The sequence below is a fragment of the Miniopterus natalensis genome, chromosome 4 (genome assembly GCF_054644295.1).
Source record: "Miniopterus natalensis isolate mMinNat1 chromosome 4, mMinNat1.hap1, whole genome shotgun sequence".
NCBI classification, from domain to species: Eukaryota; Metazoa; Chordata; class Mammalia; order Chiroptera; family Miniopteridae; genus Miniopterus; species Miniopterus natalensis.
Window position 1 is genome coordinate 38270112 of NC_142084.1, and position 26995 is coordinate 38297106.

At 37.6% G+C, this 26995-nt stretch overlaps 1 protein-coding gene across 4 annotated transcripts in view; it reads right to left on the bottom strand.

The window, feature by feature from the left end:
• INPP4B (inositol polyphosphate-4-phosphatase type II B) overlaps positions 1 to 26995 on the bottom strand; it is a 531720-nt gene that overhangs the window by 436070 nt on the left and 68655 nt on the right. For all 4 annotated transcript variants that reach the window (XM_087816497.1, XM_087816494.1, XM_016206930.2 and 1 more), the window contains one exon: positions 7924 to 7983. The gene's annotated coding sequence lies outside the window, so the exon portion shown is untranslated. The remainder of the gene's footprint in view (positions 1 to 7923; positions 7984 to 26995) is intronic.

Consider the following 26995-nt stretch of genomic DNA (forward strand, 5'->3'; position numbering starts at 1 on the left):
ACTGCCTTCCCCAGACCGGGCTGACGCGGCGCCTTCCAGCTCCGAGAGCGCTCCCCCGCTGCGCCTGCTCCCGAGGACACTGCGGCTCAGGGGACTGCCGCATCGGTCTAAGTGTCCGCCTCATCACCTACAAACATGGGTGGCCACCACCATGAGGGAACTCTCCGTAAGCTATTCTTAGTAGGAGTCCTAAATAGAAATGCACAGAAGATGATAATCTTATGAACTGTAACCAATTAATTCTCAACTACAACTTCGCTATGAATGAAATTAATTCTTTAGCCTATGTGCTATGTGAGTTAGCTTCCACCTCACTGCAGCAACTAAAACGAATTTTTTAAAATCTTAAGTGTGATAAGGGTATAATATTTATACTAGCGTTTTCCTTGGTACAGCTGGTTTCAGGAAAATACATGCTTTAATAATTCTCTTCCCTAATTTTTCCTAATATTTTTTTAAATACACTGAAGGCAGAATTCTTACAAGAGAGAAAACTGGGAACAAGTCTATCTTTTTAATAATTATTTTTAAATCGGCTTGGTGCTTGGTCAATTCATAGCCAATTTCTTAAGACTGAGTTCTAGCTGATGATTAAAATCCAATAGATTAGTATAAATCTTCCTGCTAATGTGAATCTGATTTGACCAGATACTAACTACATTATTCAAAAATAAAGTTACTAGTATCTGTTGAACATTGGCCAATAGTATAATTTTCTTATTAATTTCTTGGGGGGGAAAAATTTGAGATAGTTTTACCTGATGCTTGAAAGACTAAACAATTGTGTGTGTTATAATTCATGAAAAAATATCTTTTTTTTTTTTTTTCAGTTTCTAGATTGTTTTCTTTGCCAATTGGTGAGCAAACACCCATAACACCCTTTGGCGTATTTCAAAATGTTCAGAGTTTAGACAGTCCTAAGTAAACAGTGTACAGATGTGGATACTGAAAAATGTATACCACATAATCTTCTGATGGGCTGTAGCACTAAAAATTCCTCTTCTACAAAAACAGAATGAAACAAACCCAAAACACAAATACTCCTTCAATTATAGCATAAATGAATCATAAAGTATTGAAACAGAAGTTTAGAGCTCTGGAATCAGATATAATTTCTAGTAAATTACTCATCCTCACACATGGTCCTTCATGCCATCTCATTGGTGCACAGAATACTACAAGAAGTAACTGTTACATGTAAATAGAAACCCAGGTTAAAAAACAATTTCAACTGCAATCTTGAGAAGGAAGAATAAAGTTGGTGGGATCACAATACCAGATATCAAGTTATACTACAAAACCACTATTATCAAAACAGCCTGGTACTGGCACAAGAACAGACATATTGATCAGTGGAACAGAGCAGAGAACCCAGAAATAAACCCAAGCCATTACGCTCAATTAATATTTGACAAAGGAGGCAAGAACACAAAATAGAGTAAAGACAGTCTCTTCAATAAATGGTGTTGGGGAAATTAGACAGGTACATGCAAAAAAGTGAAACTAGGCCACCAACTTATACCACACACAAAAACAAACTCAAAATGGATAAAAGACTTAAATGTAAGACATGAAACCATAAAAATCCTAGAGGAAAACATAGGCAGCAAAATCTCAGACATCTCTTGTAGCAATATGTTTGCTGATACATCTCCTAGGGCAAGGGAAACACAGGAGAAAATAAACAAATATTGGGACTATATCAAACTAAAAAGCTTCTGCACAGCAAAAATTATCAACAAAATGAAAAGGGAGCCCACTGTATGGAAGAACATACTTGCCAACAACACACCTGATAAAGGGTTAATATCTAAAATATATAAGGAACTCATACAACTTAACAAAAGGAAGACAAACAACCCAATTGAAAAATGGGCAAAGGACCTAAATAGACACTTCTCCAAGAGATATATGAAAAAATGCTCAAAGTCACTAATCATCAGAGAGATGCAAATTAAAACCACAATGAGGTGTCACTTCACACCTGTCAGAATGGCTCCAGCAACAAATCAGTGAACAAGTGCTGGCGAGGGTGTGGAGAAAGGGGACCCTAGTACACTGCTGGTGGAATGTAGACTGGTGCAGCCCCTGTGGAAAACAGTATGGAGGTTCCTCAAAAAAATTAAAAATCGACCTGCCTTTTGACCCAGTGATCCCACTTCTAGGAATATATCCTAAGAAACCCAAAACACCAATCACAAAGAACTTATGCACCCCTATGTTCATAGCAGTGCAATTTACAATAGCTAAGATCTGGAAACAGCCCAAGTGCCCATCAGCAGATGAGTGGGTAAAAAATCTGTGGGACATTTACACTGTGGAATACTATGCAGCTGTAAAAAAGAAAGATATTTTATCCTTTCAGACAGCATGGATGGAACTGGAGAGTATTATGCTAAGCGAAATAAGCCAGTCAGAGAAAGACAAGTATCACATGATCTCTTTCATATGTGGAATATAATGAACAAAATAAACTGATGAATAAAATAGATCCAGACACATAGAAGCATGGAACAGACTGAGGGATCTCAGAGGGAAAGCAGGGGTGGGGGAGTGTGTGGGGAGAGATTAATCAAAGAACTTATATGCATATAAGCATAACCCATGGACACAGACATTGGTATGGGGAAGGCCTGGTGGTGGGGTAGATGGGGGGGTGGAGGAGACCAATGGGAAAAAAAGGGGACATCTGTAATACTTTCAACAATAAAGATAAATTTTTTAAAAAATAAAAAACAATTTCAAAATATTTTATGATGCTTGTAATCCTCCTCCTCATATTTCAAAGTATACTTCTTATATTTTCAAAATAAGTACTTACTATTCTCAGATTAGGTGTTCTAATAAAGTAGCAATTGTTTTTTGTTTTGTTTTTACCAATTAAGTCCACAGGAACCCTAGGAGGTTAGTGCTGACATCTAGTGGCATAATTTTAAAAATACCAAATGCATTAAAAATATAGATACCTAGAGAGAGAAAGGAACAAACATACGTATATATGCACTTGCAAAGCCTCATGAACATCCCACATTACAAATTATTTGCCTCTGCCCACACCACTCTGCCTCCAATGACTTGCTTCCCCTTCCAAAGTACTTCTAATACCACAAAACTGAAGAAATGGAAACTAACCCAAGGGCTAAAGCCTTAAAGGGCATTTCCCTCAAAGTCCTTAGTCGTCTGCTGGGAATTACCAGTTCCCAGAGAGCCCCAATTCCCAAAGGCCCTGCCCCAACCCCAATGGTCCTAATTTCATCTCAACTTCCCAAATAACCGTAATCCTTTCCCAACCTCCATACCTAGAGTTTAGATACTTCCAAGGTCCTAGCCTAAAGAGATTCTTCTATAAAAGCTGGTAATATGTTAATTCAGACTTCATATCCACAAACACAGCTAGAGCACTCGTGAATGTGCTCACTAAACAATAAATGGATGGATGGATGGATGGATGGATGGATGGATGGATGGATGGATGGATGGATGGATGAGGTCGCAAATTATAATATATATTTTTCCTACTGATTCTGATGGTAGATAAGCAATATCCTCATAAAGCAGTGTTCGCTCTTAGGCAAAAGTGCCTCTGTTGAGTAGCTCAGGTTAGATGTTTCTCCAATGACATGTGCATACAATTAGGCAATATCCCTTTAGTGAAGAGAATGTGTTTCAGTGGTTGAAAATTATTTGCTTTATAAATTAGTATATTTTGAATTTTGGTTTTATATTCATTGAAAGAGAATAAAGGGAAAGTAGATTCTCAAGGCAGTCCTAATTAATAGAAAGCATGGCTAAACGATAACTCTCAAAGTACCAAGAAATCTTTTAGCCTTTATATATTCCTTCAAGGGAAATCCCAGAGATGGAGGAAGCTCATCCGTTTCAGTGTGTCTTCTTCACTCACAAATGGGAGAAAAAGTGGATGACAGAAGAATCTTCTTCTAAAATACTGAAGAAAAAATCTCATATCTGTATGTGTACCTTTATATATAATAAAATGAAATTATGTATGTACATATATATACACGTGCACACATGAGAACTATTACATAGCAATATATGCAAATTTATGTGGCAGATACCAGGCAACCTTACTGAGTAAATATGGGTTAAGGGAGAGGAACTGATGTAGCATAATGGGGAATTCAGAAGGCTCTGTATGTAAAGAGAAGTTTTCCGGTTATATAGACTTTGGAATAGGTGCAAAAAAGATTGGACATTCAGAGTGGAGTTTTCAGCATAAGGGAAACACAAGAGTATTTAGGGTCTATAATGGATTAGGAGAGAAACAAGTAAGGTAAGAGACACAGGTGGCGAATGGGTGCAAAAACTTGATTAGCAGGAACTGACCGTAGACAGTGCTGTGGCTTATGGTATTGGGAGCTGTTTTGAAGTTTTAAGAAAATGCAAGTATCCCACTGAATCTAATATTCAGAAGAGTAAAGAATGCCAAGCACTTTTGCAAATAACAAAAATCATAAAAACCAAAAAGGCAAATTCATTAAAATTATCATAACTCTCATGTAAATTCCTTTTAAAAATTACTTTTATAATCACATCTCATAAAAATGTTCAATGTTTTATTCTCTGACTTTCGGTTTAATTTCTCTTTGGGAGCTTGTTTTGCCTAATATTGTAGCCATATTTCTGCAAAGCATTGCATATGTCTTAGGTGGAATCTAATTCAGGCAACATGGCAATTGCATCACTCTTTTTATCACATGCTGTAGAAATATTTCTAATTCTCATTTAAATTCATGGTCATTAGCTCGTTAATCAATCCGCAAGTTTTGTTGTTGTTGTTCTTGTTTTGTTAATCTTCACCTGAGGATACTTTTCCATTGCTTTTAGATAGTGGTAAGGGGAAGGGAGGGAGGGAAGGAGGGAGAGAGAGAAAGAGAGAGAGAAACATTGATGTGAAAGAGACACATCGATTGGTTGCCTTCTGCCAGAACCCCGACCGGGGCCAAGAAATCAAACCCAAGACCCTTCAGTGCACAGGCTAATGCTCTGACCACTGAGCCAGCCCAGCCAGGGCTAACCTGCAAGTTTTGATGCTTTACTTTCCATTGTTACATTATAGCAGGTATGTAATAAATAATATAAAATATAATTTGTGATAAGCTCTTAAAATATCATAAGATTTTTATCCTTTTAAATCTCAACAAGTATTATTACCTCTACATTTTCTACAGCCAGTAATAAACCACAATGAAACAATATCTTTATAATTTATTTTTAATGCTCTTGAACATAGGTAACCCTATACACTAGCCTTATGACAGTTTATTTCCAATTCTCAAAATTGTGTTTATACTAAGCTTACATTTCAACCTAGAGTACATCAAAAATTATTGAATCCTTAATATCAATTAAGGATTGATATTATAACTATAATTTCCTATAGAAAAAGTCAGATATATGTAAGAATAAAACTTAATATTCCTACATAATACAAATCAATTACAGACATGACATTTTCTTAATTGAAATTCAATCTATTTCTAGGACATATAAACCTATGTAAAAATGGAACAAAATAGACGTCTCTATTTTTTTTTTCCTAATCATACTAGATATGTAGAAGGATATTTAGACCTGATTAAAGTTGCCTCTCTCTGGATGACAAAATTAAGAATATTGTGCTAATTGACATAAATAACTTCACATAATAAAACACTACATGAAGAGTGATTTAACTACCCCTTTTAAAAGGGTTGAATATAGAACTTTCAGGTATCTGTACACACAAAAGTGTCTGCTAATCCAATAGGTTGTTCTCTGAGCTCCACTGCCACAGTTAATCCTACACAGAATTAGTGGATTAGTCTTCGTGTGCAACTGAGAAAACTGACCAGTCCCATTCACCTAAAAATAGCACCATCACTGATATGTCTTAATAGTCTACTATTTAAACATTGAAATTTAAATGTATATATTCCATCTGAGATAATAGAGACAGGGCATCAATACATTAGCACTCGTCTTACTAACAGGAACCGTTCATAAGATCGAAAACACCCCTATTTCATGGAATCCAAAGGATCAGTCTAGAGAGATGGTGACATAAACACCATCTCTCACATCCCAGGACACTCCTCCACACCCCACTGCACAAACACACACGTCCTAGCGCATCATATCCTTGGGAGTTTGATGAGACCAAAGTACTTGGGTTCTGGCAAGATACAGAATTGTTCCTTTATTCTCATGTTGGGGGAAAACACATTTTCTACTCTGGGTGCACAATGCTGGAAATCCCACGTTAATGGAAATTTCCCCTTTCCACCCAACTCCCTCTTTCCTACATTCAATTCAAAGTAAGTGTTTCCATGTATTGAACAAACAAAAAGCCTAATATAACAACATATACATATGTACATTCCTCTGGAAAAAATAATTTCACATGAATGGATCCTGGATAGCCTGTGCTCCCTTTACCCTTTATCTTTTTATTCTAAAGGACATGAACCCTCGACCCTCCCCATTGGCTTCATCTCATTCAGTGTGTTTCTCTCTCTCTCTGTAGTGTCATCGCCCATCAATTCCCCCTCAAAAGCACTTTTCTACTACTTCTCTGCCTTTGCCTATATCTCAGTGTCAACATCTTCCACACACAGTCTAGGTATCAGTGCTCATGGCCATGTCTCTCTGCAGGGAGTCACGGTTAATAGTTCTGTGCAAAAGGCAGCCCTCCATTGCTGTCATTAACCATTTTAAATTATTTTATAGATTCAATTAAAATTTAAGTACAGATAAAACTTGAATGGAGTGCCTACAATTCCAAATCGCCTTTAGGGGAGAGAAGCTGCTTCCTTAAGGGTTTTACACCTCCTTTGAAGAATGAACTGGAATCAGAAATGAGTAGAGATACCCCAATTTGTAATTCAACCTCAAAACTTATTTTTGCTCAACTGCAAATTCAAGGTGAGAAATAAGTTTTCTGCTGATGTCCATTAAATTTAAATGCTACCTTTGTTTCAACACTCATTTGTTTTTAGGAATTTGACAATTTGTCAAAGGTAAAGCCCAATCAGTTTCAATTAGTAAGCAGTCTACATACATTTCAACAAATCTCTTATACATATACATATAGTAACATCATATTTGCATAGCTCTATAAATAGAAAACATTGAATAGATGGGTACAGTTCCCATCAGAGTTCTAACCTTTTAGAAACTTTGCTGAAAAAACTCTTTTAGATAGGACCCTTATTCACAAAATATGCACACATTGTATATCTGTATCGTACACTTTGTTTACACATATTTATCATTAGGATATTTGCACAAGTGTTCATATTTTTAAGCCAATATAAGTAAAAAAATCACATAGCAATTTCAAAATTTTGCAACTATATTTGCAACTGTTAAACATAATCAGGCATGCTAGTCAGCAACTATATGTAGGATATAATTCAGTCTTTCCAAAGAAAATATGATTTGCATGATGGTGCCTTCATAAAATTCAACAGATTTTGAGAGGAATTTGTACTAAAATATTTTGCATATTCAAAAAGTAATATGTAAAAACATCTGACTAATGCTTAACTAGAAGGAAATTCTTATCATTGCTCTCTGACAAGAATCTAATTCTCTTATTGTCTGGCATTGTAAATGTGATAAATTAATTGAAGTTATTTCCAAACAAAGAGAATACAATCTTCTGGTCAAGAGCCTATTCATATATTAACAGAAATGTGGTGTCAGAAAACTGACCATTATCCAAATGTTTTGATAGCCTAAAATACATTTTAAATTTTACTGTTACTTCATAAATACGGTAATCATTATAACCCATTCCCTCCACTTTTCAGATAATGATTTACCATTATGTATTCAATAGCTAAAACCAGTAATCAAAGAAAGCCAATGAGTTTAATGTATCAGAGTTAAACAGACTAAAAAATTTACAATAAGTATTACCTTGGTCTAATTTTTCGTAAAAGAGTTCAGATCTCTTGCCAGATACCATTTCTTTGGGTTCTGTGGGCAAAGAGAAAAGAGATTAATAAAAACAACCTTTCTTTTTACTCTTTAAGTGCTTCTTAAGGAAGATTCATTAGTAATAAAGGTCAGAGAAGAAAATCATTTAACAAAATATTCAGCAGCTGCCTTGGGAACCACTGGCTTATATGCCAAATAACTTCCCCAAAGGTCCCGTCGCCCAGGCAGCCCAGAACAGGGTGACGGGCGGTGGGAGACACTCGGCCCGTTTTCTTTGCCTGTCTCCCTTTGTCACATGGGAACAAGCCTCGCACTTGAGGAAGGCAAAGCATTAGCTCCCGTCATTTGAAAAGATCAGGTGTGAGCGTGTTGAGACAGAACATTTACGTGGAACACAACGGACTGAAATGGAATTTGCAATTATCTAAACTTACTTTCCTCCCTCCCCCAGTGAGTATGGGTTTTAAAATATTCACGAAAGTGTGGTTGTTTTTCTATTCTGTTTTTCCGCAAAAAGTGATAAAATGAGATATTGTGAGATGCCTCTGTAAATAATTGCAGATTACCCTCCTCGTAGATACGATTTGAGAGCTTTTCCATGCTGCAACAAGGAGGGAAGCATAGAAGTCAAAAGTTATGAAAATATATCTTATACCCTCCCTTAGCATATAGCAATCTTGAGGAGTATCCCATAAAAGATTTTATGGCATCATTATCTGAATGTGCAGATTTGAGGATACAAAATTCAAGACTGAGCAATAGCTTTCCAGAACGGACTGTCATGCACATAGGTGAAGCATTTAAATTCGCCCGTTAAGAAAGTTATTTGAAGAAATGCTAACTGTTAAAAGCAATATTGATTAATTGGCTATAACAGTCATTATAAGAATAGTCATATAAATGCAATCACCGTATCTTAATAGCTATGTGATCTTGAGCAAGTAAATTAAACTCTGTAAGCCTTCATTTTTCATCTGTGATATTGGAATGATAATGATTTCTACTCCATAGAGCTGATAGGATAAATAAACAAGATAAATACATATAAAGGACATAGAACTAATGAATGTTAGCTAATATAATTATCAACATCATTATTACTCCTTTCTATCATCATTCTCCTTACAAAAAAATGCATCATGTGTGTATTGCTTTGTGTGTTTGCCACCCAAAGTCAAATCTCCTTCCATCGCCATAAATTTGACTTTTTTTCCCTTTACTAGTTTTCCTTCCACACTCTGAAACCTATATAATTTTATTAACCAATGTCACCCCAATAAATTTCATACTGGACATTACCTAATTTGCCTATTGCTTAATCTGACTCTGCCAAAGGAGAGGAGAAAAGATTGAGCACCATTTCAGATGAGAAAGCCGCCAACCACTTCACTGAAATGGCTCCCCTTCATTTTGTTGAGGATTTTAGTTCAAAGAAGCCCTCCAGGAAACCGTGCTGTACTTCAAGATTCACTTAAAGCAACTGACCCTTTTCTACCTTGTGAACACTCACCCCAATTCAGAAACCACCTAGTGACCCCCTACTGCAAGCTAAGGCCCGTAACAGACTCTAGAGAAAATATAATAAACACAAATGACTCAAGAGGAACAGTTCAGTGGAGGAAACATCTGTAGACAATTATTTCAAGGAATTGGTGAAAATGCCATCATTAAACAATACATAATGTGTTGAAGCAACAGAAAATATTGAAAGAATATTCTGCAGTCAGGAAGCGGGGATTTAAAAATAATCTTTAAAAAATTAATCAGGACAGCTGAACTTGTGCACACCAGCTGACAGTCAGTCCCGTTTGGTCTAAAAAAAAAAAAAAAAAATCACAAGAGAGGACTTTGAAAAACTAAATCTGACAGGCAAGTAACTAGGGATATATTTTTCCAAGATGCTGGGACAATGCATTTCAAAAACTGGAAGTGTACGAAAACATGGAGACCAGACTACACAGGGCTGACCTGCAGTGCCCATGGGAGAGTGTCATATGAGGCAAAAACACAGAGGAAAGTCACCGTGTGACTAGGGAGGCCAAGATCAGAGGGATTCATCTACAAGATGAGGAATGCCAAGGATGGAGGCAACCCCACGAAGCTCAGAGGATGTTAATGGAACAAATCATCTGCTGGAGCTTTCAGGGAGAACATAGCCCTGTTGGCATTTTTATTTTGGACTTGTAGCCTCCAGAACTCTGAGAAAATAAATGTCTCTTGTTCTAAGCCACCCAGTTTGTGCTAATTTGTTACAGCAGCTCCAGGAAACTAAAGTAACATCTTTTGAGCCAGTAAGAACTAGGCCCTTATCTATATACTCTGATCAATTAGAGCTTTAAAAACATCTTACAGTTACATTGAGTCACCAAACAAATTCTCAACTTAGAAATTAGAATACCCAGCTACATATAAAAAAAAGATTTAAAGTTTAAATTGTCTCCCATCCATAGCTGGGATCTGCTCCAACAGCCAGGGCAAGCAGCCCATGTTTTTTCCCCGGGTCTTTCTTCTCCAACAGTTAACCTTGGTTCCAATGTCTCTGGAATATGGGAGTGGCGTGAAAGAGGGAAGGGAGGAAAAGAAGAGGCAAGTGGAAAAGGAAAGTTACTTCTGGTCACTAAGAGAGCTGGTATGTATTTAAAGCTGATTCTCAGTCAGTGCTTGCTCCCCCTTCTCCAATCACTGGGGACTTGATATGAGTCATACTGTCTCACTTTACCACATACTATAGCCACAGCCCCAAGTGACAGCTTTGGCTTCTGTGTGCTGAGACCAGCCAGTCCCCGGGCAACCTCCCGGGATAGGACCTAGACAGCCTTGTGACAGTGCTCTCACATGCATGGCCACATCTGTTCCACTCTCTAACTAACCCTGGGGAAATAGGTGAATCCCAGTACAGCATTTCCACTTTGCTCTACCATACACTGCTCATTAGTTCATCTCTTGGTCTTTAGATTCATCAGAAACCAGTCCGGTGTTTTGACTACCACCCCAAAACTTCAAGAGACATATATTACACTCTCACCAAGTCTCCTTGAAGCACCTTTTTCCAGCAACGAGAGGGATAAACAAGGAAACATATCACAACTTATCTCCTTGTGGATATTCCTAGTGGACCCTCAGTTCACGCCCCCCCCCCCCCCCTGCAAATTCTGCCTTTAATCTCCAAATATCCCATCCTGTTGGAGTGTGAATGTAAAAGTTATCAAAAAGTTCTCATGCTCCTACTAGGGAATTCCTGCAAGGTGATCTATTTCATAAATCACTTTGGTGTCTGGTAGCTATTCCCTTTAAGGGTCAAAATTTTCCAGTTTTACAACCTATCATATTAGTTTTTATAATTCAAGCTTTAAGAGACCCATGGGAGAAGCAGTTGAAAATTGTACAGTATGTCTACCAGATATACTTTTTTTAAAAATTTTCCTGAGTATTCCATGAATTTTACATTGGTCGTCAATATAATCTGTCCTATTGACTCAGGCAGAGTGCTGATGACTCCCATGTTGTCTCTCCCAGTTCCATTCTCCTTGTCTATTCCTCCTGGTTGCGGTTCAATTCTTTTCAGCACCTTCCAAATTTACCTCCCTGTCAAAGCTTTAATGCCAACTTCTCCACAAAGTGATCCCCAGGTACTGTGGGCTCTGTTGATTTATGATCCTCTGACCTCATGTAGCAATTACAGTTAATGCCTATAATTTATATTGCCTTCTTGGCGAGTTTTAGGCTGTCACGTCTCTCCTACTATATTTTGAGTCCCTCAAGGACAGTTATTGTATCTTTTACCTATCACCTATCCCCTTCAGTACTTAATTCAGTGTTTAACACATAGGAAGGAGGTTCCTAATAAGCACATGCCCACTTTCCATGTATTAAATACCTATTAACAAAGATAAGACAGAGTTAACTTATGTGGTATAAATACCTTACCATATCCTATGATAGAAATTGCATAACAAGTCCTATTGTCACGTAAAATTTAAAGAACATTTGAACAAACTAATATGTCAAATAGGAAAAAGGTAGCAAACGAAGGAATGTGAGAGAGGTGCGGGCCATCATATAACAAGGTTGCTAATTTTGGAAATACATCCACATGCAAAGGTTTTGCATTTCTTTGTGTTTGACCTTGCCTGTCTGCTGTCGGTAGCACTTATCTCAAGGAGATTTAGGATTGTTACAAGATAAATAAAATAAGGAGCAGTTTAGAGTTTGACATCCAGGGAGAATTCTGGATCCATAGCAAGACAATGGTTTTAAATATCAACCTTGTGTAGGGAGAAAGGGATTTTTAAAACCACAAGCTTAGTTGCCATATTAGAAGTCAGACCTATAGAACTAGGTCATGGAGTTTTGTGATTCTAAGAGTGGAGAAAACATAGGGTATGATGTAAAAGGTATGAAAAACTACCTTGGCCTGAAAAGTTACTTGGAAAAGATGACAGGCAGAGGAGCAAGAGGAGAAACATCAAGTCTTCATTTCCCTTCTCCTAAGTTAAATCCCCAGATGAACATGGGAATGGGAGCTTCAGGCCTAGCAGACTGATTTTCAGGGCATAGACAGAAGGGGACTCCAGATTCTCTGAGAAAACCAGCATTCAGTATTTAAGATGACATAGGAGCAGTTAGGGGCATAAGAGGAGAGAGGGAAGTATCTAAAGACAGCATCCCATTATCCCCAGAGCCAACGTGTGTGGCATCCAGGGGAGATAGGAGTTCCCAAGGGCCCTGAGCAGAAGACATGGGAGTGTTGAGTGGACATGGTCCCGATCATTACTTTCCCCAAAATGAGATCACATGAGGCCCATTGCCCCCACAGTCACAATGCCATCAGGACAACAGCAGAAGAAAGGGAAAACATCCTAATGCACAACCACTTACCCCAAAGTTGTTTGAGTCATTCACCCCTGATAAAAAGGAACTAAAGCTTATCTAATCCAATATCATCATTTTACAGATAAGGAAACTAAAGGCCACATTGATAGACTTGTTTACTTAAGAGTATTATGCAGCTGAAGACAGAGATGAATCAATAATTCCAATTTTTCTAGCACCAACTGAAATACTAACACACTATTGAATACTCTTATCTGAGTCCAGTTTTTCTTTTTATTATTAATATCAATTGTTATTATTCAGTTAATATTTAAAAATAAAAATTCCAATGAAGACAATAATTTTAAATCCATATCTTTTTTTAAAAAAATTTATAGCTGCCCAGCTGGCATGACTCAGCGGTTGAGCATCAACCTATGATTCAGGAGATTGAGGTTGGATTCCCGGTCAGGGCACATGCCTGGGTTGCAGGCTTGATCCCCAGTAGGGGGTGAGCAAGAGGCAGTCGATCAATGATTCATCTTTGATGTTTCTATCTCTCTCTCCTTCCCCCTTCCTCTCTCTGAAATCAATAAAGACATAAAAAAAAAAAAAAAAAAAACCTTGTTAAAAAAATTTTTTTATTGTTGACAGTATACAGACACCCCCAATTCCCCCCTTTACCCCACTCCCCTCAGCCCCTGCCCCACCCCAGGCCTTCACCACACTATTGTCTGTATCCATTGGTTATGCATATATGTGTCTGAGGCCTTTGGTTAATCTCTTCCCATCCCCAATTCCTCCCCTATGAGATATGTCAGTCTGTTCTTATTTTGTCAGTTTATTATATACATTAGATTCCACTTATAAGGGAGATTGTGTGATATTGCATCCATTTCTTTTAATAAATAATGAAATACATATAAATTAAAATAAGAGCCCTGAAATGCCAAGGTTGCAGGTTCAATCCCTGGTCAGGGCACATGCAAGAAGAAACCAATGAATGCATGGATAAGTGGAACAACAAATCAATGCCTCTCTCTCTTTCTCCCTCTTTCTCTAAAATCAATAAATAAAAATGTTTAATTAAAATAATAAATAACGAGTCCACAGAAGAACTATTAATTTTATTAGTAAATTTAGTAAGGCTACTGAATTTAAGGTCATTGTACAGAAATCAGTTGTGCTACTATATAACAACAAAGTAAAATAGAAATTATACATTTTAAATTGAGTTCAAAAATCTCAAATACCCTGGAATAAATCTAACAAAAGATGTTCATGACCTCTACACCAAAACCTACAAAACATTACTTAGACAAAATAAAGCAGACAAATAAATGGAAAGAGGTATACCTTGCTCATATTGGAAGATTCAATATTATAAAGATGTCAATTCTGTAATTGATTCATGTATTCAGTGTAATCTCAATTGAAATCACAGTAGTTTGTTTTTTAATTTTAAGTTAATAAGATAACATTTCTACAGGAATGCAAAAGGCCAAGATTAGCCAAGGTGATATTAAAGAAGAACAAAGCTGTAAGTCTTTAATTACCAGATATCAAATTTATTATAAAGCTTTTGTAATTAACATAGTGTGTAATTGGTACAAAAACAAACAGATACATGGAATGAAAAAGAGTCCAGAAACAAACCCACACAAAGTGTGACAACTAATTACACAAGTAAATTATGGCAAGTTGGACAATAAAGAGCAGTGGAGAACGGACAACCTCTGTACTACATGGTATTGAATGAATTATAGATCTGTTTGAGATAGGAAAGTGAATCTTAACTCCTATCCATACAAAAATCAGTTTCAGAGGGCTGTATAGCTAAATGTGGAAAATAAAACAATAAAGCTTTTAGAAGGTGATACCTTTCCCTTTGGGGTAAGCAATGCTTTCTTAAACAGCATAGAAAAAAGTGGTGACCATAAAAGAGAAAAATGATAAGTTTGACAGTATTTATTTATTTAAATTAGCTTTAAAAATATATATATATCTTTATTGATTTCAGAGAGGAAAGGAGAGGGAGAGAGAGATAGAAACATCAATGATGAGAGAGTCATTGACCGGCTGCCTCCTGCATGCCCCAGACTGGGGATCGAGCCCGCAGCCCGGGCATGTGCCCTGACCAGGAACCGAACCCCGATCGCCTGGATCCTAGGTCGACGCTCAACCGCTGAGCCCGCCCAGCAGGGCAAGAGTGACAGTATTTAAACTAAGAACTTCTGTTCATCAAAAGATGCCAAGTAGAGAATGAAAAGCCACAGATCAGAAGAAGAAATTTGTAATAAATATATCTGATAATGACTGGTATTCAAATTATTTAAATAAACTCCTACAAATCAGTAAGAGCAAGACATACAACTTAATAGAAAAATAAGCAAAAGACAGAAATAAAAATTTTACAAAAGAGGGCATTCAAATTTTCAATAAGCATATTAAAATTTCCTCAACTTTATTAGTCCTTTGGAAATGCCAGTAAAAATCACAATGAGATATCACTACATGCAGACAAATGTGGCTAAAATAAAAAGAACACACACTATCAAGAGTTGGCAGGGATATGGAGCAATGACACTGCCATATTCTGTTTGAGGGGAGCAGATGGTGGAAATTGATAGGATTTTAGAAAATGGCTTGGTAGCATCTACTAAAGGTGGACATATATATGCACACTGTATGGCTGGGCAAACTCCATTTCTAGGTTTATAACCACCTCAAAGGCATACAATGGTTGCCAAAATTATGTACAAGGATGTTTATAGTAGCATTCTTCAGAGTAGACACAAATTAGAAACAGCCCAGATATCCATTAACAGTAGACCTGATTAACAAATTAAGATCTACTCAAACAATAAAATTCTATACATTAATGAGAATGAACAAACCACAGTTACATCACCAACATGGATAACTATCAGAAATGTTTAGGGTAAAAGATCATAAACAAAAAAGTACATACTACATGACAGCATTTATATAAAATATTGGGGGGAGATCTCTTGTTTGGTATAAGTGACCAAGAGAAAACATAAAGGAAGCTTTTGAGATACTAATACTATTATTTCTTTATTCCTGGATCTTCAGGTGTGTTCACTTTGCAAAAATGTATCAAGCTATACACTAGATTAGCTCACTTCTCCATATGAATTGTTATACTTCAATAGTTTACTTTTTTAAGTGGCATTGGGATCCCCACCCACCTGTATGTACCACTGGGGGGGAAATCACAAATAGATTTTTAAAATAACCCCTTATTTTAAAGATAATCAGGAAGAAGTAAAAGAGGAGATTTCAATCTGTAAATGTTCTTCCTCACCATCTATAGGTGTAATAATTCAGAACAGCACACGCAGAACATTGATGTTTTCACTGAAACACAAGCCTTTTTCCATATTGTCAACATATAATATTCCTCTTCAAATTACTTATTCATTGCTGGCTTTAATAAAAGGGAATCACCATAAAATGCACATATATTCCATGTTAAAGCATACTGGTATATTTGAGCTACACTAGCCAGAAAACATCTAGAGTCAGATGGTATTATACCTACCTTTGAAGTTATTTCCTTTTGCAAACACTACAACAGCTATCAGTTGGATTCCTTTCTAATTTTCTCTTGTTTATTATTTTATGAAACAATTATTTCAGAAAAGAAAAACACAAACAAAACAAAGGTTTAGAATTATAGGTTTTTATAACTGTCTGCATTTAAACTTTGGAAAGAAAATATAAATTGAAAAAAAGAAACACAATAAACACCCATTTATCTCTGTCTGCACACAGTAAGACAGAAAAAAACTTTTTCTTTTCTGAATTATAATTATACCTAGATTAAGCATCAATAATGAAAATTCACAGAGGTAATCATCAAAGCTCAGGCATTTTGAAATGTAGGCTTAATCCAAGCCGAGGAAAAGCAGTTGTAAAAGCACCACCCCCAAAGCTACGGCCCATGTGTATGTTGTTTGTGTGTGTGTGTCTTTCATTTGTATTAAATGTATTGGGGTGACATTGGTTAATATGATCACATAGTTTTCAGATGTGGGTTTCTATGTTACAATATCTGTAGATTGCACTGTGTGCCCACCACCCAAAGCACAGCTTACGTTTAAAGCACACCAACAACTGAATACTAGGAATAATTTATTTCTATCCTTTTATTTTAATCATCAGACCTTTTACTCAGCTGCTAAAAAAATTTTCTCTAAATGATACGCTCTAATTTTGCTGATAATTTTACTTAATCATAAGTTTTCATTTTCTTGTTTATTCATATAATCAAAATATTTTCCCATAGGCAATTTAGCAACAAAATAGACTCAGGAAAACTACTTTGTGAAACTATTTTTTAAATATCTAAATCAAAGTGGTTTAGAAGTGCCTTATTAATATTACTGCAGTAATAAAAGTAAACACTGAGAATTGCCAAATATAAACCTGGCATTGTTCTGAGTTGCTGTTTTGCACATTTAATACTCTTAAGAACCTTAAGAGCTGGGTGCACTATTATCCCATTTTACAGATGAAGAAACTGAAGCACAGTTTGGTTACCAGAAGTTACCTGAAAAAAAAGAGCCAATAAGCAAAGGCAGAATTTTAAGGCAGGAAGCTGTCACCAACCCATTCCCTTGGCTCTTCTGTAGAGCTAGTGTCCCTCTGCTATTTCCAGGTGAGAACCTGTAACTACAGTACACTTATTATTTAAATATATTACTTAATTATTATTGTGAAGTCTCCCATTTTATATTGAATGTATGTTTTATTTAAAAATTTTATTGTGTGCATGTTTTTTCTATTTTCTATATTTTTCATGTATTTGCTAGAATTATGAATTCTATTCTTTGAATTTAGAGTGGGTAATATCTCCTAAGAGTTTAAAGCAAATTACATGTATCATGCCATTTACATTTAAACACACATACTCATCCAGCACTATTCTCTGAATTGATTTTTATATAGTTTACTTGACATTTCCTCCTCTTCTGTCTCATTCTGTTGCTGAAGTCTGAGTGTAGACCCTTTATTCTCAAAGGGTGGTCCATAAGCCAGCAGCACCAACCATTACCTGGAAGGCTTGTTAGAAACACAGAATGCCAGGCACCACCCTAGACCAGCAGAGTCAGCATCTTTATTGTAACAAGAACCCCAGGTGTCTGTGGGCATATTAAAGTTTAAGAAACCTATCTTAATGACATATTCCTCTAACTAAAGTCTTTCTTAATTCTTGTTTCAGCTAATTCATTTACCCAGGTTCCCTGAAAGATACTCTTATCAATTTTACCACTAAGTGTCTTAGTCTTTTAAAATTATTATTGAGTGTTTCACTCTATCAGCTTTACTGCCTGCAGCGTTACTGAATTTTACTTAAATTAACTATTGAGGACTTAAAAACAAAGCTCCCCTCTAGGGCTGTCTGAAAACTATTTGTTTGCCTGGTGCTGTACCCTCCACAAGCGACTACAAATGCCATCACCTGGGCAAAAGCAGAGCTGTCGTGCTTTAGCTCTGGTGTGTAGGCTTGTAAATGTCTATGAGAGCTCCTAAGTTAAAAGATCAGTGGTGGAGTAGCTGCTGTTTTCTCAAAATCCTGGGAGACTTTATGCTACATTATAACACAGTGCTCATCTCAATTCCTTTGTGAATTCTCCTCAGATTCCTTAGTTCTCAGGTATTCACTTATAAGTTGCCCTAGACTGTTCTGGCTTTTTATGTAAGTTGACCTGAAAAGGTTCCAGAAAAATATTTTAGTAGTAATACAGGATTTCGCTTCTGGCTACAACCACCACTATCAACAACAACCAAAACCAAACATAATAACTAATGAAATCCTCAAACATAGAGAAATATCCATACTGAAAAACATCACAAATAGCTTCAAAACAATAAATTAATGCAAAAGAAAATCGATCTTAAAAATGTAAGAAAAAATTTTGTGCTGGTAAGTACTTTATACTGTTTTAATGAAGCACAAGTAGCCATATCTTAAAAATATATATCAAATTTCTTTACCATCTTATCTCTTTGTATTGGCTCTTGAACGGTTTTCCAACATATGAAGGGGAAGTGAGGTTAATTTACTTGAGCATGTTATATTAAGTAAGACCATCTTTTAAAATTTTGCCAACAGAAAGATAAAGAATATGTGAGCGTGGTCCAGGTATTAGATAGTAAAAAAGAATTAATTTTGTCACAGGTGCAATTATGATATTGTGCTTATGTAAGTTAAACATCCTTATCTTTTAGAAATGTATGCTGAAGTGAGCTGAAATGTCAAAAAATTTGCCAGTAGGACATGCTGATACATACCACCACCATTAAAGATAAAATAAAAGTTGCACTAACAACCCGGCCAGTGTGGCTCAGTGGTTGAGTGTCAACCCATGCACCAAGAGGTCACTGGTTGGATTCCAGTCGGGGCTAATGCCCAGGTTTCGAGCCCGATCCCCAGTAAGAGGCAGCTGATTCATGTTGATTCTCTCCCATCGAAGTCTCTCTCTCTCCCTCTCTTTTCCTCTCTCTCTAAAATCAATAAAAAATATAGATTAAAAAAAAAGTTGCACTAACAAAAACAGACAGAAAGAGAGATATCAGCAATCCAGAAAAGACATCAATAATAGAGAAAATTTAATATCACTACAGGAGCCTGAAATAAGCCATTATTATTCCAGTGATTAAAAAGACGTGATGAAAGAAAAAAAATTTTTTAAATATTCATAATGTCACTGAACCAACACATTATATTTGAAAAATTATGTGGAACATTTTATGGACCCTCTTGTTCAAGCTAATTACTGCAGCTCTTTTATACATATTGTAGCTTTTAATCTTTAAAATAAGTGTTTAAGAGAGACATGAAAAACACTCTGCCCACTTTCACAGCGCTTTTGGCTTGGCCCAAGAAAGAGAGATGTGCACCCGCACAGACCTTAGATTCTCTCCCCACTTCCTCCACCCCACAGGGTGAGAAAAGAGGAGCTGATTAGCCAGCCAGCCATATTTTATTAGTAGGTGGTTTCTGTGCTTAAATTGTTAGAACAAGTGTAAAACTTAGTCCAAATATTTGAAAACTAACTAACATTTTTTAAATGTTTTAACTAAATTAACTCCTGCGTTCTACCCCACTCTAGGAACCCAGAATGTTGGTGGACATAAAAACAAAACGGCCCCAGTAGAAAAATATTTTTACAACACTGAAGGTATCATGCACAGAAAACCCACACAAACCTAAATGCAAGAAACATAAACAGTTTTAGCAAGTGAAATTATAGTTGAATGACTCCATAGTTCATCAACAAAATCTGACAGAAAGGGGAGACAAAATAAAACACTATTTGGTGTCCAATCAGGGAATTTCTGCTTCTGGTAATATAGGCTCTAGTAAGTCTAAAAATCTTCAAAATTCTTAATAAAATACAACAAACATACTTTAAAATGCATTGGTAAGCATTTACTAATACTAGGTGGTGTTTACTAATACTGGGATCATAAAGCCTGGAACTTTAGGAACCTAACGGGAAACAGTGGATGATACTTTAGGTTGAGAAAGATGGGAGCTTGGAAATAAGAACATGCAAAAACCCAAAAAGTGTGAAATTTTTTAAAACGCCTTCTACCAAGGGAAAGTAACAAAGGAAAAAACTGTCTGTGACATCCTTAGCTTGGAATAGAGAAAAAGAAAATCTATCTTCTAAAAAATGCATATGCCACAGTTCTTCCCCATGGCTTTTGGGCTTGCTCTTACCTTAGGAGATGCTAACCTATGCTATAAAGTGAAAATTACTGAAACCACAAAGTAATTAATGCAGAAAAATAAATTGATAAAATAGAAAAGCTAATCAAGAAAAGGAATCAAATTATTATAAGACCTGAATAAATGCCAAAATTCAGTAACAATAATGAATGAAAAAATTATTATTAATAACTATTAATGAGGATGTCAGTGTGGAGAAGAATTATAAAAATCCATAATTCACAACTTCATGGCTCTACATTTCAAAAAGATCAAGTAATTTGAAACAATTTTAACGTAAAAGAGTGTTTCTTCCTATCTAAAAACGAGAGACTTAACTATTACAGAGATCATCTGACAGATGATCATCATCATCAAAGGAAAACCATTAGGCACAAGAGAGGTTAATTAAAAACATGTTAAAACTGCATACTAAACTGTAATAAAATAAATATAAAACTATAACAAATAGAAAGCCAATACATGGAAAAATTATTTTGCATAATACTTAGGGAACTTGTAAGTGATCAATAGCCAGATTTCTCCAAATAAGTGACAAAGCAGTGAAATAATTAACACTATACAGACTGGAAAATACAAAAAGGAAATCACTTCCGACTGTAAAATCCTGTGTACAACACGATTACAATTACAAGTATTCAGAAATAACCCAATTGCTCAAGGAAAGGAGAATGATTAAGGATGTTATCATTTATCAAGTTAATGGAATATAATATTTTTAAGTGACAAGTGTCAGGCACAATGCATCTTTCTCTTTAGCACTTATACCAACCATCAACTCTCTCATCATTTGTCATGATGCTACAACCAAAGTGTATTTGTGTATTTGTGTGCTGCCCAAATAAACTTATCTTAAAGAGTACCCCTATCTCTTTCTTGCCCCAGCTTTTTCTCAGGTCTGCTTTTTAAAAATTTATTTTCCTGTTTCCTCAAATTAAATGTCCTTTCTTTACATGAAGTTCCACAATGTATTTATTTCTTAACAACTTTGTCTACTCTACTCTATTCCCAGATCAAATCTTCTCCCTCTTCATTAAGAGTGTTTATCCACTGCGACAAGGTTCCAGGAGAAAGGGTGTGGGGAGGGAGCGAGCGAGGGGGCGAGGGGGGGAGGGAGGGAGAGAGAGAAGGAGGGAAAGAGGGAGGGAGGGGGGAGAGAGGGAGGGAGGGAGGGAGGGAGGGAGGGAGGGAGGGAGGGAGGGAGGGAGGGAGGGAGGGAGGGAGGGAGGGAGGGAGGGAGGGAGGGAGGGAGGGACAACCAGGCATTATGACCCAGCAAGCAGTAGGCTATGTATGACAGAGTATCACTCTTATCACACATAGTCTACTAGTTAGAGCTGTCACAGCCCCTCCTCACAGAGTCAAGTGGAAGTGACAGACCCCATATTCAGTGTGTCAGTCACATGAGAAAGGCATGGGGATGATACTGGTGTGGCCAAAATACAATCTGCTGAACCCCGAATGAAGGAATGGCAAATGCATAATCTTCTAATTGATGTATACAAATGGGCTTACTAATGCTCTCAAAAATGTAAAGAAATAAGTAAAGCTTTTTTCATTCCTTATAATGGTTAAGAGCTTCAGCTTTGGAGTCAGAAAGACTTAGGTAGGATTGAAATAGGTCACCTGACATGTATAATGGGGATAGGAATACCTACTCTATATGGTTGTTGCCACTAGAAGAAGGTCTTGTTACTATTATAAAAAACGCTAACTGCAATATTTTTGGAAAATACAAAAGTATATAGAAAAGTAGTCACCCATGACTACACCACTCATGAAAATTGAAACTCATTTCAACTAACCTTGACAAAACAAAACAAGAGTCCTATTTTTGTAAAAAGGATACAGTTCAATACGAAAATTGTAAGGGGGAAAAAAAGACAAAATTCCTGCTCTGCACCATTTTATGATGCTTACTTACCAAATGGGCATGGCTCCGTGGGGCAGATGCAGAGCTGGGGAGGCGGGGTAGGATGATGCTCCTGAAGGGAGTCAGGGGAGGCATGTAACACATGGGTGGGCTTCGGGTCACTGGGAAGCGTGGGAAGCAGGCTGAGAGCAGGTGCTGAGGGCAGCAGAGACCCCGCGGACAGGCTGAGGGATGCATTTATGAGGGGCCTGGGGAGACGGGTCTGGGCAGATCATTGCGGTCTTTTAGGGGAGGCAGTGAATAAGAAATTATTAGGTCAGATGATGAGCTTGAATGCCAAGTTACAGAATGTAAACAGTATCTCTATAGGTCGGGGAAGTTTCTGAAGGGGGAGGGTTATGACCTATACACTATTGTCTTCTAGGTCATTTAATGTGAAACACGCGGGAGAGTCTGGAAACAGGGAGATAGAAGGTAAGACACCAGATGAGAGAACGCAATGAGAAAATGGTTTTTAAAAGCCAAAGAGTCAGGAATCAATACAGTATGCAAAAGAGCTCAATATAAATATTGTAGAAAGGCCTAGAGGCTCTAGGCGCATGCCATATTTGGAATACAGCTGCTATAACGTGATGTTGAGAAATATCAAAAAGGAATTTGACCCAAAAGGGCCAGCATATGCTACATAATCAGAACGTTGGGGTAGTTTCATTCATCATTGTTAAAAGTGAGATACAGGAATAGTATAAGTAAATAAAGGAGCAAAAATACAAGTGCTTGGTGGGGTAGTTTTTCAAAAGAGCCAAAGTAATGGGGGCTAACAGAGTCAAAAACTAAGCCCACGAATGGCAGTGGCCCTCAAGTATGGAAGTGGAGCTGCAGAGGAAGATGCTGAAGAGCTGGTCCCCACACTAGAAAATGGGCTTAAAAACAAGATGTGTTTCCCCTAAAAATAACAAACCATTTCCCAACATATACCTTCCATCCTCTCTCTCCTTTCACCCCAATTCCATGAAAATCTTCCAGAAGCAGTAATACTTTAGGTTCTTTATACATTCACCTTCCTCAAAGGCCTCCCCAGGACACTCATAATCCCAGGACTCTGTGGGTCACTCTCCTGCCCCATCAGCAAGGTCCCCTGCTAAGCACATGGCTTCCACCTGCAGCCGGTGGAGCTGGAGGAAAGCGAACTCCCTTGGAGTCAACTGGAATGTGTGAATCAGCGGTCAGCAATTAAGGGTGACAGATATTACAGATATTACAGTCTCATCACTAATTCCATATTTAACTCCGATTTTTAAAAATCATTAACAGTATCACTCAGGCACAGGGACTGCGTAATCTCCTACAAAACTGTTCCTGAGGCCTGGAGGTCTGGGTGCACTGCTCAAAGAGACAGTTAGAAACTCAGACTGTCTCGTTCCTGATCTGGATGCTGCTTCACTCTGCATGTTTTCTATTTTCCATGTTTCCACTTGAACATTTTTCCATGTATTTTGGAAGTCGTTTATTTCACTCTCCCCAAAATGTATCATATCTCGTGCACCTCCTGTTGTGGGCTGAAAGCCTGTGTCCCTCCAAAATGCATATGCTGAAATCTAATCCCCAACAGGATGGTGTTAGGAGGCAAGAAGTGTGGGAGGTAATGAGGTAGTGATGGTGGAACACTCAGGAATGGGATTAGTGCCCTTGGAAGAAGAGGTCAGGGAGCTGCTCACTCTCCGGCCACGTGAAGGTACAATGTGAGGGACCAATGAGAAGTGACCAGTCTGACACCTGGAAGAGGGCCCTCACCAGAACCCACCTATGCTGGCGTCCCGATCTCAGACTTTCTGCCTACAGAACTGTGAGAAAGAAATTTCTGTTGTTTATAGGCTACCCAGTTGATGTACCTTGTCATAGTAGCCAGAACCAAGACATATCTGCTTTTAAAAATAATAATAATAATTCCATTTGAAACCACTTGATATTTTTAGGATGTAGAATTCTGTTTCGTTCCTATCTGAGGGCCTGCCTTATAACATATAAGGCCAAGACACAGACACCACAAGCCTACCGACATCTAAGTTGAGGTTTCTTTGTAAGGCCTGCTTAGGAAAATAGACATTTTTCAGGGCCGTAGAATAAAAGCCAGCCTTGAAAGGCAAAGATCAGTGAATCACATCATATGTGTCTGAAAAAGAAAATTAAATTGTTCCATGTGGAGAGCAGAGATTTAGGGAGCCCGAGCTGCCTTGCAGACAGGGGGACATGAGCCTGGGCGATGATATTCTGATCCAGGGGGAGGCTGGCCTGATGATCTAAATATCAGCATTAAATCTCACTTGCAGAGAATCCATACACCACGTGTGTCCTCAGTTTCCCCATCTGTAGGTCTTTTCTGGCCATAATTTGTCTAGATTCAGCCAGATTTCTGCCCACGCCCCTGTCCCTGAGGCTTGGAAGGCAGCTTTCATTTGTCAGAAGTGAACACCCCACAGGCTGCTGGAGAAGGAAGAGGCTCTGCCTTTCCGCAGCTTTACTGTTTGATTTTAAGCAACTAGCTGGGGAACTTCTGGATTTAATGAGCCCTTCTCTTGCCCTTGGAAGAGTCACAGAATGCAGCTGTCAGGCAGCAAGAGCTGCACAGGAGTCTCCCAGATCCTCCGTAATTCTTCGGATAACATCACACTGTATGTTAGCAGTGACCGAGGGCCCGACAGCTGAGACTCTATGTCCTATAAATTCCCCAACAGAGGAGGACCAGCTGTGTCTTCTTTATTGTCCTGAACATGCTGAGAGGTATCTGAAGAAAAGCAAATGTTCCTTTCTCTCTATGAAACGGGAAGGAACCGCATGGATGGGTAGTTACTAGAATCCAGTGACCCTGGAAGGGCTTCCTGAGTACCTGTCCCTTTGAGCCAGGCTCTGAGCTCATGTCTCCAGATCCAGGTCAGAGGAGAGTAGATGATTCCTGGCCCAGGGAGGCACATTCTGTGGGTAGGAGAGCTCTAAGCTCAAGATAGGTGCTCGAGCCTTTATTCTAACAAACTTAGAAATATCTAAATCAGGATATGTAGTCAGAATAAATGTTTTACTGAGATGTGATAGTTACAAAATACTCACAGTGGCCACACTTACAACAATCAGACTTGGCCTAACATCACCTGTTTATATCTTGCTCTAAAAGAGTGACATCAATTTTTATTTCAAATCCTTACTTTCTTCAAGGTTAAACTTGTAACAGTACATTGGGGGCAACCACAATGATGCAGTATGTCTTTGTCATTCTCGTGGTCACAAAATACTTAAGCGTGTCCAGCGTTACTTTGGTAGCTGGCTTGAGGTCATCAGATTACTTGTGCTCCAGGCTTTGGCACCCACTTCAGAGTGAAGTCAAAATTGATTTGTTGTCAACCTGCTGATATCAGCAGTCCAGCGGGTATGACAAAGACCAGGTCAGCCCAGGAGAGCCCCTCAAGACAAATTTGCATATTGATTCCCATCTCTCCTGGTCTCTTTCTGACTATATTTGAGGCTTGCTATGAACTAGGGACTCTTGGGGGTATATGTCTTCAGAGGGAGAAAACCTGAAATCTCACAAATTTGTTTTCAGGATGAATTTTACTGTTGAAAGCTCATCGACAGTAGAATATGCCTCTCATATGAGGAAATAAAACATTTTTCAATAAGTTGCCCCCCACCAATGAAAGAAAAGAGATGAGCTTTATGTCATTATGTCTATGATTTAGGAACTTTCTCAGTATTATTTTCTGTTTGTGCACATTGCTATCAAAAAAATCTAGGATGCTTATTGTGCAGAATGTTAATGAAAAACCCTGAAGATGGTTTTACCACCTGCCTGAGATCCCAAATAATTCTCTTCCGTCCTTGCCTTTCTTCCTCTTTTTCACAAGTGCTCAGTCCGGGTCTTCCTTATGCCTAAGAAAACACTAGAAGACATTACCTTGGAGACTGATTTCCGCTCTCAGCAGTTGAAAAATAAGAATAACACCAGTACGATTCCGAGTAAGGTCATATTTAATGGCATACGTGAAAATCATGCTCATTTCCAAACTAGCTGATCTGGAATGAATTTTTCATTCAGAATTGCCCTTTATATTTTTAGTAATTCCTCTGCATCTCTCCTCTTCTCAAAAATAACTCCAAAATATTATTAGCTAGGGGTTACTTTTGCCTTCGATTTCTCAAGTAAATGAGTCATGCTGTTCTCTAGGACATCTTTTACTAACGAGTTTCTTTATTTGGGCTGAAGCAATGGTGACCCTGAGTGCTGACAAGCAGTAAAAATAATTGCTTGGAACCCAAACGGTGCCTTTGCATGTGAATAAGCCAAGTGCACTTTGAAGTCCAGACCTGCTTTCTCTTTCCTTCTACATCCCTTTTCTGTCCACACCAATATTTATTATCAGGTTGTATCTTTTTTAAGTTATGCCATATCTAGGCTTAAAAGTTATTGGAGCATTATTTTAAATTCTGTTCCATGCTAATCAGCAAGATGTATCTTTTTCAAAAAAAAATTTTTTTTAAGTTTCAAAGTTACTGAAGTGATCCAGGGAGATTCTTCTATTACATATTGAAGATGTACACATAACTATATT